Source organism: Aethalodelphis obliquidens, unplaced genomic scaffold (assembly GCF_003676395.1).
Source record: "Aethalodelphis obliquidens isolate GAN/ISIS:26980383/991018 unplaced genomic scaffold, ASM367639v1 scaffold6, whole genome shotgun sequence".
Taxonomy (NCBI): Eukaryota; Metazoa; Chordata; class Mammalia; order Artiodactyla; family Delphinidae; genus Aethalodelphis; species Aethalodelphis obliquidens.
In genome coordinates this window covers 19,587,820-19,603,573 of record NW_020837950.1, presented here as the reverse complement: position 1 = coordinate 19,603,573, position 15,754 = coordinate 19,587,820, and the positions used below count along the sequence as shown (strand labels likewise).

Here is a 15,754-nt window from a genome sequence, read left to right as displayed (position 1 = left end):
GATGGAAATTCTGAGAACACGGTAGCATTCCTTTTCTCTTGACTTTCCCATTAAAGATCAAAATTTCTCTTACTCTTATTTAATAACATTTTTTGCATTATAGACGTTTTTGAGAATTTGAAAAAAGCTAGGATACTTTCCTTGGGGGGGAAAATATACTCAGACACATGTTTCTGAAATTTTTTTCACACAACTTCAGTGGTCAACAGACTCCCTAAAGCTCTTTCATAGTTTCTATTTTAGAACCAAATGTTAGGCACCTCCACTCTTAATATATAAGATTGACTCATGGAATACCTAATGGAATGTCCTTAAGTATATTGCAGCTTAGGATGAATTTTAACTTCTTGGCAAGGTGTAATACCTAGGAATAGTTGAAGAAAGCTAAAAGTTTTAACTAACTGGGGAAAATAGCCAGTGAAAAAAGGTGGTTTATATTGTTTCCAGGGAGGATCTCTAATGTGTAAGTTGTCATCATCTATGGTCATACAGAAAAACACAGCTACACAAGAAAAAGAAAAAAATGAGCTTTTAACTTTTCTATAAAAAGTTTATATTGCAAAGGACTTTTCATATAAAGAGCTTAATTAAAATAGTCTCAGTAGGGCTTCCCTGACGGTGCAGTGGTTGAGAGTCCGCCTGCCGATGCAGGGGACGCGGGTTCGTGCCCAGTCCAGGAAGATCCCATATGCCGCGGAGCGGCTGGGCCCGTGAGCCATGGCTGCTGAGCCTGCGCGTCCGGAGCCTGTGCTCCTCAACAGGAGAGGCCACAACAGTGAGAGGCCCGTGTACCACAAAAAAAAAATAATCTCAATAACCAAATATCTATGTACAGTTTTAAAGCAATATGTAGAATACGCATAACTATTATAGGACACAGAGGTATTGTAGTGGTGATTCATTGAAAAACAGTGAAATCACTATTAGAATAGCTCAGTAGAAACACCTCTGCATTAAATTTCTAATAAAGTTCTATATTCACTGAGGTAGCATCTGCTTTGTGTCATACAACTTGAAGCAAACAAAACAAAACAAACACGGGAACAGGAGTTCTGTAACAAAACAAAACAAAAAACACAGGAACAGGAGTTCTATCTCCTTAAAAGTACATTTCTATTTTGTTTCTTCCTCTCCTGCTTATTTAAATTACCTGAAGCCTCATAGGCCATCCACTCTTTTTTTTTAGCAAAGATGCAGGCAAATGGTTTACTCTTTGAGTGACAAAAAATAGTATGGGGTAACAATGATCAGAAGAGGGAGAAGTGAATTCGTGTAAAACACACATAGAGAGTGCAAAACTGAACTGATTGGCAAACTCAACTGAAAGTCCAGAGGCACTGTCCTGCCACAGGTATGGCTGGCCCTGGGGACTCAAACAATGACATCAAGATTTGATTGCTTCTTTGCTTTCCTTGCTCTTCTCTGTTCTGGCCTCACTCTCCTTCTTCCTTGGTGGTCTCTATAAACTCAGATTTACACCTTCTCAACCCCAAGACCATCAGATCAGCTCTCTTTGAACAAACTCAGATCCCATAACTTCTGAATCAGTTTCTTTGAACAGTGTCAGTATGAATTAACAGGACATTTTCTCAAACTGGACCAGTCACTGTGGCAAGATGGATGGGAAAAAGGTTGACCGGGTCCTGTTACCCATCCTGGAGTGGTTGGTGGGATCAGCAAAACATCACCACAGGTCCAGGGAGTAGGAGAGGAGTGAGTTCCCTCGGAAACGATAGTTCTTATCCCAGAAGAAGAAAGATGGATGGGTGGCAAGTCAAAAGAACAGCTATCCACAATCCACACACGCATAAAAACAAGATGCCTATGTACGGCATCCAGAGACCACTGAAGAACTTGTTAGCTCTCACACAACTTAAGAGGCAATTTTGGTGAGTTCTGGTTGTCTCCTACCACAAGTTCTAGCTTGGTGACTGCAAGTTAGGTCTCTGAACAGCTTTGGAAGGAAAATTTTAAGTCATACCATCTGCTGCTCTCATATTAACTTAAAAATGGCCAAAATTGAATCTTCATTAATGTGACTTGTAGGTTTCACCTTCACTTTTTTTTTTAGCAGTGTTGTTTGAAACTAACTCTTCAAAATAATCCTTACGTTGATGGGATTGTGTTTTTGTGCATTATTCTGCCTATTTATTTATTTATATTTTAACCAGGCTGAAATACAAATGTGGTTCATATATAAAGTAACAGATGCAAAACTTTTTAAACACTAGTAATATAACTGGCCCAAAAGCAAAGGGGCCAGGCCTTACAGGCTACCAAGTGGGGACACACGTCTTATTTTGGATGCCACAACTTGAGGCCAGCAACTCTGAGAATACTTATTCTCAGAGGATGTTAGCTAGAAACGCTTTTTTTCTTTGTTAACAACACTTGGTAAAATAAATGAAATATACGGTCAGTGAATCTACCACCTCTGAGCTTTGGTCATGTGGGGAAATAAATCTTTCATTGTGTGCCTTGCTCTTTGAAGAGCTGAAAGAAGATAAAAACAAAGTAAAACTTTTGCTTTCGGAAGTCACTGCCTTAGAAATAGCTGCGACTACTGGGGATCGAAACCATGCCAGAGGTTAGTAGGCAATGCTTCTTAGCTGGCACACCAAATATCCTTCTGTATCTGTGGAGACTACCTCATTTCCCAAGCACTTCGTATTTCCATTTTATCGCCCATTTTATTGTCCACAAACCCAGACAGGTGATAGCGAGAACCTGTGATCTCAAGAAGCTATGGTTTCTCTTTCATTGTGACGCATATTTTGCCTTGTTATCTCACACTTTGCCATTCTTTGTGTTAGCATTGGTTTCTTCCATTAAGCAAGCACACACATACATACTCACACACACAAACACACCTTTCCCCCAAATATTTCTCTAAATCACTACATTGACTTTTGCCTAAATAGCTCACAGTCCCACAGAGGTAATTAGAGAGAAGGGATTGTTATCTCCTTTTTATAGAGCAAAAACCCAAGGCACATAAAATTTAATTGATATATCAACCCACTCAGCTTGTTAGTGATGATATAACCATCAAGCCAAATTCTCCTAGTACTTTCTGGAACTATGAGACAGAACAGAAAGCTGTATGCTACTCTATATGCATGTATGTGTGTGTATATGTGTGTTCGTACATATTTTGATTTTTTTCTCTTTATCTTGAGGTACTCTAAGAATATGTGTAGGTCCAAGCAGTTATTGGATCATGTTATTGGATCATTAATATTTTGGGTATCAATAAATGGATCAGTTATTGGATCATTAATATTTTGGGTATCAATAAATATTTGTTTGGCTATTATACAAACATGAGGAATGTGTCATGGTTCTGTGTGTTTCTAAATTTTTTTGACTGCTCCAGACATTAAGAAATACAATTTCCATGGCAACTCAGTAGACCAATGGTTATACACAGCACGACATATAACTGCAATACTTTGACCAAATTGTATTTGCTTTCACTTCACGTGATGTACACTAATATTTCCTGGTCACAGTCTACTAAAATGATTTCACGACTATTTAAACTATTTCATGACCTATAGTATGAAAAGTACCAGTATGGTAGAAAAATAAGGGTCAGGGAGTTATGGTTTCAAATCCCCCTGATTTTGCCGTTTACTGTGTGATTTTGAATTATCAACAAGAATCAGTTTTCCTCACTGTAATATGGGAATAAGAACATTTTTCTTGTGGGGTTGAAGTGAATATTAAGTGAGGTAACTGTGAAAGTAGCAGATACTCTTTAATCTTTTTTGACAAATTGTTTCCTTTTACCATTTTCTCTCTCCTTTTGTAACATTTCATTTCTGTGGGAGGTACGAGGAGAAATAGTTTCCCCTGACTACTTCATTTTCTATTAATTTTAATATTGTATATTAGATATGGTGGCTCCCCTTTTTCAGAACAAAATCTAAATAACATTGCTTGTGTTTTGGGCACATAATGATAAAAATAATAGCTAACATTTTTGAGTACCTTACTACTTGCCAAACACTGTACACGCCCATTTTTGTGAATCCTTACAGAATTTGGGTGAGGTAGGTACTATCGACATTCATATTTTACAGACAGAAGAAAGCATGAAGTACATTGCAAAAGGTCATGAGCCACAATCCAAGCCCAAGCACTCTGACTCCAGTCCAGGTGACACACTTTGCTGCTTCTCCTTTGTTTCTCATCTACATGTTTTAGGAGACAGTTTACCATACTGTTAAAACACATAACCTGTAGTCACATTGTCTAAGTGTGATTCCTGGCTCTGCCACCTATTAGCGTGAGACATCAGACAAGTTGATAAAACTGAGTTTTCTCATATACAGTCATTTGTATTATCATATGTATTGTGTTGAGTGAATTAAATGAGCTAATAGGTGCAAACAGCACATACCATGTAAGAAGCAGTATGCAAGTATTATTATTTCCTTCGTCCCTTTCAAAAGAATTCCTATCCTTTTTTGAGATAGCTCTGTGTGTGTTTGTGTGTGTGTGTGTATGTACGCATGTGTGATTTAAGAGCTGTGAAGAGGCTCAAAATCTTAATCTCGGCAAATAAAGCAGTGGTATGCTAAGGCAGCTATGTCTAAATAATAATTCCCTATTGATAGTAAAAATATCAGATCTTGTAATAATCAGTGTGTTTTTTTTCAACTTGAATTTTTAAAGCTGAGGTTGTTATAAACATACTTATACCATAATAAGATTATAGCAGAAATCATCTGTGTGTATGTGTCTCTCTTCCGTATTATACTGAATTATACTGAATACTTCTCAAGACACCTTTCTATTCCAGGAGTCCAGAACACTAGAATACAGTAAGCACTCAATAAATGATCGTGCTGTTTCTAATACAATGAACCACATTATCAATTGCCAAATGCATTTTAGGGCTACAGCAAAAGGTGGACACACATTCACTATCTAAATGCACACTACTATATATAAAATAAATAACTAATAAGAACCTACTGTTTAGCACAGGGAACTCTACTCAATACTCAGTAATGACCTATATGGGAAAAGAATCTAAAAAAGAGTGAATATATGCATATGTAAAACTGATTCACTTTGCTGTACACCAGAAACGAACACACATTGTAAATAAACTATACTCCAAAAAAAATTAATTTAAAAAATAAACACACATTCATTATCTAAAGTACATACAATTTTGCCATAATAGTGCATGAAACAAATATGCAGAGCCACTCCCTTCTTTTTCTAGAACTTAATTGTTTTCTATAAGACATTAAAGAAATGTTATTACAATTTGGTCTAAGATAATTGTGTTAATTTTATATTCAGTAGTATAGGTATGATTCAAACTGAATATGAAATTAAATCTTACACGGGAAGGATTGTATGCCAGAACATGTAGGCAAATTAACTTGCATTCAATGAAATTTATAAGTGTGTATCCAGGGGGCATTTATCTTATTTTCATAATAGAAGCAACAATGAGTCATTTCTTTTCTAAATTGATTTATATAATAGATCCACCATAATTTTAAAATGCAAACATTGAAAATACTGTAGGCACTTTCTGTGAAGTAGTGTTATAAAACACAAACAGGATCTGATAAGCCTATATACCGCCATAGGATAGAAGGGACATGTTGAATTTGACCACAAGAATGCAATCAGCAAAATTCAAACTGAGATAATGCAGTAGCCAGTAAATAAATAAATAAATAAACATCTATTTTCCTCTTCAGCAAATAAGTGACAAGACAAAAACAATGAGATAGAATACCTATAGATTAAGAGAGACATAGAAATTAATTGCCATGTTATCATGTATGAAAGCTATTTAGATTCTACTTTAAAAACATAGAACAAATCATTACATGTATGAAACAATTGGACATGTGAACGCTCACTGGATATTTGATGTTAGTAAGGAATTAATATTAATTATTTAAGAGTGATAATGGTGTGGTAGCTTGGTTAAGATAGTCCATAGTTTATAGATGGATAAAATATGGATGAAATGCAATTGTGTCCGGGATTTGCTTCTTACTGTTTGGAGAGGAAGGAAAGTGGACAGAGGAGTGGATTGGGCAGTTGTGCTCTTGGGATGGCAGTTATAAGGACTGGCTGATGTGTGCATGAGAACTTCTTATATTATTTTGTTGAATTTTGTGTATGTTTGGAAGTAACCATAGTAAAACAAGTTTGAGAATACTATAGATTTACCTTAGTTCTATCTATTAAATTGTATTGAATTAATACATTTAAAAGAGGAGGCACTTAATCAAACATTTATAAGGTAGCTTAAAAGTAACCGAGTGTTTGATAAAATTAAAAATGGTTTTCCATGTATAAAGGAAATATATTTCACTACTGGTTTCTTTAAAAAGAAAAAATAATAATTATAAGCTATAGCAAATTGACACTAGACTATATAACATAATCTTTAGAGTCTAAAATACAGAGAGCTTTTATAGTGATTTCCATAGTATGAGACTTGAAGATAATATTATAATAAATTTCACAATGTTAAAGTGCAAAGGAAATGCTTTGTGCTCAGTAGCAGAGACAAAAACCAGCCCTCACTAAATGAAAATTCTTAGTAGGTACATAAATACAGAAATAAAGAATTGAAAGATAATAAGATAAGTACAATACTAGAGGTGTGTATTGCACACAGAAACATGGTGATAAGTTCAGCTTGGGCATCAGTACAGACATCAAAGAAAATGTTGTTATATGTTTTTGCTATGTGATAGGCACAGTGTTCCCTTGTGTTGATTTAAAATCATAAACTAAAATATTGTTAGCAGACTTTCAGAAATAAAAACTTTAGAGTAATATTTGCCATTGACCACTATTTCTAGGGATCTCTTTTAAAATAGAGAAAATGAAAATCACTGTCAGAGAGTTATAATTTGTATGCCAAGTGTGTCTGATTTTCATTTAATGCAATTCATACTCATTTAATTTGAAGGATTCTGAAGCTGAGGTGATAGAAAAAATGTCCTACATACTTAGTATACTTTCATTTTAATTGCATGCTTAACATAAATACCTTAGACTAGTACATGATTTATAGTGCACTTTGTTTTATGTGTCTGCTAAAAGATGGAATTCCATTAGATTTCACCATTTGTTATTTTTTTTGGTCACTGTGTAGTCAAAATAAACTGCCAAGAGTCAAATGTTTTGAAAACTTACACCTAGATATATACTCAACTTTGTTTTTTTACAGTTTGAGAATCTTTTCAAGGAGAATCTATTTTGATGCACATTAATGGAGTTCAAGTCATTAGTTTATCTTAAGAGTTTTCAAGATCAGAGAGAAGAAAGAATCAATAATCTGATAAATTTCTTGGGAAAATGGCATGCATGAGATACCTAGGTAGAGGTGCATTGTACCAATCTTCTTTTGAAAAGAAATCATGTTTTTTCTAAAGGTATATATAAAACCTTATATTTACCTAGTGTAATGCTACCAGTGATGTTTTAATAATATCCAGGTGAAGTAACTGACATCACTCAAATAGGCGATGTTTTCTGTACAAGCATTGTAGCAACCCAGTTAAGTGGACTTTCTTTGTTATTAGTCATGGAGAAGCAACACAGACAGAAAGTTCCCCAAGGTTAGGCACAGGCTCACAGTAGCTGCTCCATAAATGCTTGATGAAAAAAAATCAAAACTCTCATTGTGGTCCTACAAGATTATGCTTTGTACATCCTCTGCCTGCATTTTTAAAAAATCACCTTCTCTATCTCTGTTTAAATGAGGGAAGAGGCCTATAATTACCAGCTGTCATTTTGAATCATATATTAACCCCTCTCCAGTCATTAAAATAGTTAATTGAGTTTCCAAGTTAGTTTAGTCTCATGATACGGTGAATGATTATATCTATCTTACCAGAGATAGGAGAATATATTGATTACATTTTGGAGGTACATTAACTGTTTTGAGCCACTCAGGGAATAAGAGTAGACTCTACTAAATGGACTGAAAGCGCTGCTTTTCTTTGAAAGTTATCTGGACTCTAGTGCTGTAATTTCAGTTTTTTGCTTTTTAACATGAATTGTGGTATAGAAATATTAAGCTTGATTTTGACCTAACCCAGAGAGGCATTTACTGCATATAAATATGTGGAATAATTTATATAGTTAGAACACCAAGTTAGATGTGGATTAAGAGACTGGTTAGGATCTTGGTATCCCTGAAGAATTCCTCTTCACCTTGCCAAGGAAATTATTACTCCCTGTGAATGAACTTGATATTGTGCCTGATCCAAATCCACTGTTTTTAAACTTTAAATACAATAGCAGCAGCAACAAATTCTATTAGGGAAGGAGGAAAGATGACCAAAAGGCACTTATTGACTAATATAAAACTCTTAATTACATGTAGCAACCAACTAGTTTATTGTGTATGTGTATTTTTTTGTTTTTTGTTTGTTTGTTTCCCCAATTTTCGGTTGGCTGTTTTATTCTATTAAGAGTTAAGTTGGCTTCCCTGGTGGCGCAGTGGTTGAGAGTCTGCCTGCCGATGCAGGGGACACGGGTTCGTGCCCCGGTCCGGGAAGATCCTACATGCCGCAGAGCGGCTGGGCCCGTGAGCCATGGCCGCTGAGCCTGCGCGTCCGGAGCCTGTGCTCCGCAACAGGAGAGGCCACAGCAGTGAGAGGCCTGCGTACTGCAAAAAAAAAAAAAAAAAGAAAGAAAAAAAAGAGTTAAATTGCACTTTCCAGAGTCTGCACTATATAAATTACTTTATATAGTAAAGTATATATATATATATACTTTATATATAGAGAGAGCACTACAATGATGTCATTTTTCACTTATGTTGTCTGTCAGACTTTCACCTGATTTGGTCAGGGGAACATTTTCCCAAGAATTTACATTAACTTACATGCATTTTACATAGAATAGTTAGGAAAAGAGAGATATTCTGTAAAAAAGTATGAATGTTAAATAAGTGAATTGGTTTTTATATGGTATTACCCCAAACCTTTATTAGGTAAGATATGGAAGAAAATTGGTAGAAATTATTATCTTTTGGTTATAAAATAGACTATATGGAAAGACAGACTTTCTAAACTGCGAACTATATACATACATGACAAGGGAAGAAAATTCACAAGAATGATCCCATATTCAGTTATTCCCAAATTAATTGAGAAAGTATTAAAATTTATTGGAATGTTTCATAGTGAATTGAAAACTGAATCAAATAATGCTAGCAGAGAAAAATAGTCACTCTAAACAGAATTCTGAAGTGGAGTCTTTTTATGTAATAAATTGTACTGCATAGGTATGTGAAAATCATATATATTAAGTACACCAGGCACTTTTTCTTTATGGATTTAAATAGTGAATGATTAGTAAATGAAGATTCTTTTTTTGTGAGATGAATAATCATATCCTAATATGTTATTCATATGACTTTTCTCTTTCGATGTTGAATATAATGTATGTAGAAAATAAAATAACAAAGTATGTGTGTACGTATGTATGCATGTATTATTGTATTCTCTTTTCCAAAATGGAAATATATGTGATGAGGCTTTTCATGGAATAGGATACTGGATGACGACTCTCAGTTAAACAGTATTGCTGACCCCTTCCACCAGTGTATCATTCCTGTTTACCTAGACCACTTCCTCTCGCCACAGTTTAAAAGGCCACAATTCTTTCGACAACTAATCACTCTAAACCATATGGTAGCTGCATCCTCATCAGGTCTGACTAGTATACTGAAGTGTGATTACTATTGTTCAAAAAGTTATATGAGTATGTAGTCACTTTTCTCAATAAATCTTTTATGTTCTTCATAAGAAATTACTCTCATACTCTGTATGTTTTGTGTCACATACTATATAATCTTAAAAATGGAAATTTTAAATAGATTGTTTTCCATGACAAAAGAAGCAGAAAATAATTTGTCTATGTGTTAAAATGATACTATTTTCAGTAATTAAAAAATTTCCAAGCTACCATTGTCATTGTTTTTCAAAGTCTGTGGTAACTTAATAAGTAGGTTTAATTTTACTTTCCGAAACAGATCTAACCTAAATATCTGTGAATTGGCATTCCTCTTGAATTACTATTAAATTTCCATATACCACCAAATATCAGTATTCAGTGGACTACAATGGAGGTAGCAAGTCTGTCTTCCTATTTCTGGACTCACTTATGGCTATTTCCACTTTTGGATTTAAAGTCAGCAATTTAGCACATTTTCAGGTTTGCAGATGTATGAGCTAGTAGCCATGCAGAAATGTGACTGTGCTATATATGATATGGAAGGTTCATCTCCTGATGATAAAAATGGACTCCACTGCTTACACATGCCTGCACGTATCACCATGGCTGAATATGCTAGAATAATTGTCTAGGGAGTGGTAAATTTTAGGTCATCGCCACTAAGATTTTGAGAAATATATATGGAAGAAGGAAGCCACCAAAGGTTGAAGTCAGTCATACTCCTCTAGGTGACAGTGCAGAGTACCAGGCAGACACCTATATGCTTCCTGTGAGAGTTGGATATAGAATCTTTCAATCTTGATAATGACTTATTAACTGCCTGGGACATTTTATTTTGTTTTTAAGAAATTATTCTTGTAGGTAAATGAGCCTAACATTCTAAAGAATCATCTCCAGTGAAAAATACGGGATCTCAGATACTTAAGGTTTGCTTTGCACCCAGGCTTTCATTGCCATCAAACCAAACAGCACCCTAGAGTGAACACTTATTCCCAAAGAGCAACTCCGCTAGATTGATGTCCTATCAGGTGAGGAGTTATTGGTAGAAAATATTTTTAGTGTCTATGTCAAAGTATGCACTAGTGAATGATGTTTGTCAGCCTTGCTGGAAATTTATCTTGCCAAAGATTGATTAGAGTGTGGTATTGATAAGGCCAAGGCCATGTTCTGGAGACCAATTACCTTTGGGAAAAGAAGATTCTGTGGCATACACACACACACGCACACACACACACACACACATTATTGAAGTATAGTGACTTGCAATATTATACATCCTTGTAGCTTATTCATTTTACACATGGTAGTTTGTACTCTTAATCTCCTAACTCTATCTTTCCACTGCCCCCTCCCCGCTGTGCACTGGTAACCACGAGTTGTTCTCTATATCTGTGAGTCTACTTCTGTTTAGTTATATTTCTTTATTTGCTCTATTTTTTTAGATTCCACACATAGTGATAACATACAGTATCTGTCTTTCTCTGTGTGACTTATTTCACTAAGCATAATACCCTCCAGGTCCATTCATGTTGTTGCAGATGGCAAAATTTCATTCTTTTTGTAGCTAAGTAACATTCCACCATGTATATATACCACATCTTCTTTAACCATTGCCTGTTGATGGACATTTATGTTGCTTCCATGTCTTGTCTATTGTAAATAATGCTGCTATGAATATTGGGTGCATGTATATTTTCAAATTAATGTTTTGGTTTTCTTCAGCTATATACAGGAGTGAAACCACTGGGTCATATGGTAGTTCTCTTTTAGTATTTTGAGGAACTTCCATACTGTTTTCTATGGTGGCTGCACCAATTTACATTCCCACCAACAGTGCACTAGGGCTCTCTTTTCTCCAAATCCTTGCCAACATTTGCTATTTGTAGACATTTGATTACAGCCATTTTGATGGGTGTGAGGTGATATCTCACTGTGGTTTTGATTTGCATTGATCTGATGATTAGCTATGTTGAGCACCTTTTCTTGTGCCTGTTGGCCATTTGTATATCTTTTTTGGAAAAATGTCTATTCAGGTCTTCTGCTCATTTTTTAATTGGGTTGTGTGTGTTTTTGATATTGAGTTGCATGAGCTGTTTATATATTTTGGATATTAATCCCTTACCGGTAATTGAATTTGCAAATATTTTCTCTCATTCTGTAGCGTGTCTTCATTTTGTTGATGGTCTCCTCTGCTGTGCAAGAGCTTTTAAGTTTAATTAGGTCCCATTTGTTTATTTTTGCTTTTGTTTCCTTCACCTTAGGAGAAAGACCCCCAAAAATATTGTTATGATTTATGTCAAGGAGTGTTCTGCCAATGTTTTCTTCTAGGAGTTGTGTGGTTTCCCATCTTATATTTAGGTCTTTGATCCATTTTGAGTTTATTTTTGTATATGGTGTGAAGATTCTGTGTTTTGAGGTCATAACTTCATCATTTTATCCAAGTATATGTTCTTGCTAATGTAAGCATTGGTCACAAGCAATATTTGATGAAAAAATACAGTTTTAACATGGACCCCAAACAACAACTGAAAAACAACTTTAAGAGTAGAATGATCCAGACCCCGGCATTACACTTTGGCTCTACCCCTTTGTGTTTGAGTGTTGGAAGGTTATTCAACCTCTCTGAAACTCAGATTCATTTTCTATAAAATGGAGGTAATAATTCATATGCCATATGATTCTTGTGAGAAATAAATGAAGCAACATATGTAAAACCTCTAGCATTATACTTAGCAAGTTGGTAGGTGCTAAATAAATTGTACTTATTTTTATTATATTGTTATTTTTTTATTATAGTGTTATGTCATGCATCAGTTTCATCTTTTTATACCAAGAGGATATATATAGCCTCCCTCTTTACAGAATGTTAAATCAATATATATTTTTACATTTAAACAGTTAGATTTTCAATATGAACATGACAGTTTCAGCAAAAATAATGAGTACCCACTTTGTGGCAATAGCTGTGGAGGATACAAAGGAAGGTAAAACCTAGTGTCCTGGAGAATCTTCCAGTCTACTTAGGAAGATATGCACTGCATAATCCCTATATGGTTGAGTATATTACCATACCTTCTTGCGCATATAGTATTCTACAGTGTTCGTCTAGAGTATTCATGACATATGATCTCAGATATGTAGAGCAATAGAAAAAGTCCTGTATCTTATGTAAAATAACCAGAAAATGCAAGTGATGTTTAAAAAATAAACCTCTTCCAAACAGTTTGGGTACAGGAACATGTGATGTATTTCTAATATGGAGCCAGTCATGTATAGCTGTATCTCAGGAGAGTGTCTACCTCACCCTTCTCCCACCTGCTGTCCCATTACGAAAGTTATTTTCCCCTATTTATTTTGTTCCCAAGAGGAGGCAGAACAACACTTCTCTTTTCAGATAACGAGTGGTAAAAGTTTGAGAAAGTCATTTCCTACTTCACTACTTGCAGACCATCCAAGGTTATGGAAAATATACCTCACCTTCAAAAAAGATGTAAGAACACTGATGCCAGTTGCCCCAAGGACTGGCTTTGTCCTGGTCCAGTTCCTGACAGACTCCTCATTTGATATCACCTTACTCAGCCTGAATTTATATGACAAATGAATCTAAATGGCAGTAACCCCATCCAAAGTGAAACTGAGCACATGGAGGGTTGTGTGCAATGGAGATATCTGCTTTGTGCAATGAGCATATCAATAATTCAAAACTATCAGTGCTTGATTTTTCCATTTCATCTGATGTACCCTACAGAGTCAACATCAAGCGTATTCAAAGGGTTCCATGCAATCTTATAAACAAGAATTATTTTCACGACAGAAGTGATGATGTGTTACAGAGGTTATTGTTTCTTTCTGAACTCTGTGACGTAACTAAATATTTCAATGACATTTTTTTTCTACCTTTCACTACATCATAAACAACTTCTGGCTAAATCCAGTTATATTTGCATTTTGGACTGTACATTTGGTATGTCTAGAGAGCATTTAATTCACAACTTAGTTATATGGATTTGAACAGGCACTAAATTCTTGCTGTGGAGCTAGCAACTAAACAAAATATAAAATGTCATCTTTGAAATTTTTATTTATTCCAATGCAGCTTAATTGCTTTTGTTGATTTGGGCAGCTATTCCAATTCTGAACTGATTCTCAATGTTTTGTTTCTATAAATGTCTCCCGCCTCCAGACTGTAACATATCACGATGATAAAAATAACAAAACTTTACTGTTATAAATGTTATGAACTGTCTTGTACTTTGAATATATAGTACAAACCTCATCACTGGAGCAAGGAATTTTTTTTTTCCTTTTTAATCTTACAGATGATGAGTGATTGAGACAGTAACTTAACAAACTAGGTACAGTAAAACCACACTAATTCAGACTGTGTGGAAAATTTTAATGAAGTGAAAAATTTGAGAAAAGTTTTAAATAAAGTTTTATTTCTTCAAAATATTTACCATATCTTGTGCTAATAACTAGTTGTGTCATTGTACTGACTTCATATACTACTTTTTAAAGCAAAAACATGTAACTTATTTGTAGTTTACCCTTATCTTTGCACACACAGGAAGATCAGAATGCTTTTGAAGTATTAGCCAAGTACTTTCCCCTTTTCTTCTGCCGCCTGACAGTCCTTTTGTTTTTACCACTAAATTGCCTCAGAAACTCCTTTTTAAGAGATAATACAAATATCTAAAGTGCTTGAGGATACAAAATTTTTAAATAGTTCCCTTCATTCATTCAGTAATATTTCATGTCCACTAAATCATAACAGTGGTTTAATAACTTGAAATATTTTCTATATCCATGCTAAATGGAAGTTTTTTAAGGTTATTTTAAGGAAATTCCCAGTTCAAAATATTTCTTAAGCTACATAGTTATCTCCTTTAATCATCGATATAAAATAACTGATTAATATACATGTTTTATAGCAAGATCATACAAAGGTATCTGATGTGGATATTAGTTGGATATATTTCTATTGATTACAGACTTCTAAAAGAAGGATAGACTTCTGTGATTCCTAAATTCTGTGACAGAAGCTATGTGATTTAATCATTTTGTTCTTGATGATAGAGAGTAAATATAATCAGGCAGACTGGAGCTAATTAAAACACATAGTTGTTTATCCTTCTGAAATAAGTCATGTGTCAATACTGTAGAAAAGCAAAGTGGGTTGTATTTACTTTTCTGTAGTGATACCATATGAATGGTAGCAAAATTGCTTCTGGTTTTACTGAGAAATCGTTTCAAATTTTAGCCAATTAGTACAATATATAATCTTCTTAGGCAATAATAGGAAATATCTTTACAACTTGGTATAATCAGCTCTCAGTCCTGTAATGGTCTTCTTTACTCATGTAACTCCAGAGTACATTAGAAGTCTTCTCTCTTTTCCCTCAAAGGTACATCTGTAGTTTAGCCCTAATAAGAAAATTGAGAAGCTAAGTTTTCCAATTTGCAGTAAGATAAATACACGTTAAAAATAGGCTTGAGGCAAATTGGTTTAATATATTCTTATTTCTAGCCATAAAGGTAGCCTCAGGGGGAAAAGCTCTGTATGACATAAACCATAAATTGCATATGAGAAGTTTTTTTTGTTTTTTTCTTCTTGTTGAGTTGAACTCTGAGATCTATAAGAAACCTGTTGGAATTTAAAAACCAGGGAAATCTGAAAGGGGTTGTGAATTTATGTCTGCCACTTACCTTCTAGGACCTCAGTTTATTCATCTGTTAAATATGGTGCCAGGCATGGAATTGAGTGAGGTCTATTGTAAGCTTCAATTCTGGGTTTTAGTGGTGGAGAAGCAGACAGGAGCAGGAAGGTAGAACACATCAGGGAAGGTGAGATCAGCTATATCTGAAGACAGTTTTAACTCTATAGGTCACAGTATTTTGAGAGATCAGAATCACCTAAGGCACTTATAAAATGCACATTCCTGACACACACCCTCAGAATTATTAAATACCTATCTTGGGGTGAAGGTGGAGCTGAAATCTCCATTTTTCACAA

At 34.8% G+C, this 15,754-nt stretch overlaps 1 protein-coding gene across 2 annotated transcripts in view; it reads left to right on the top strand.

Annotated features, from left to right (window-relative positions):
* Positions 1-15,754, top strand: part of PCDH7 (protocadherin 7) — a 406,993-nt gene that overhangs the window by 158,355 nt on the left and 232,884 nt on the right. The window lies entirely within an intron of this gene.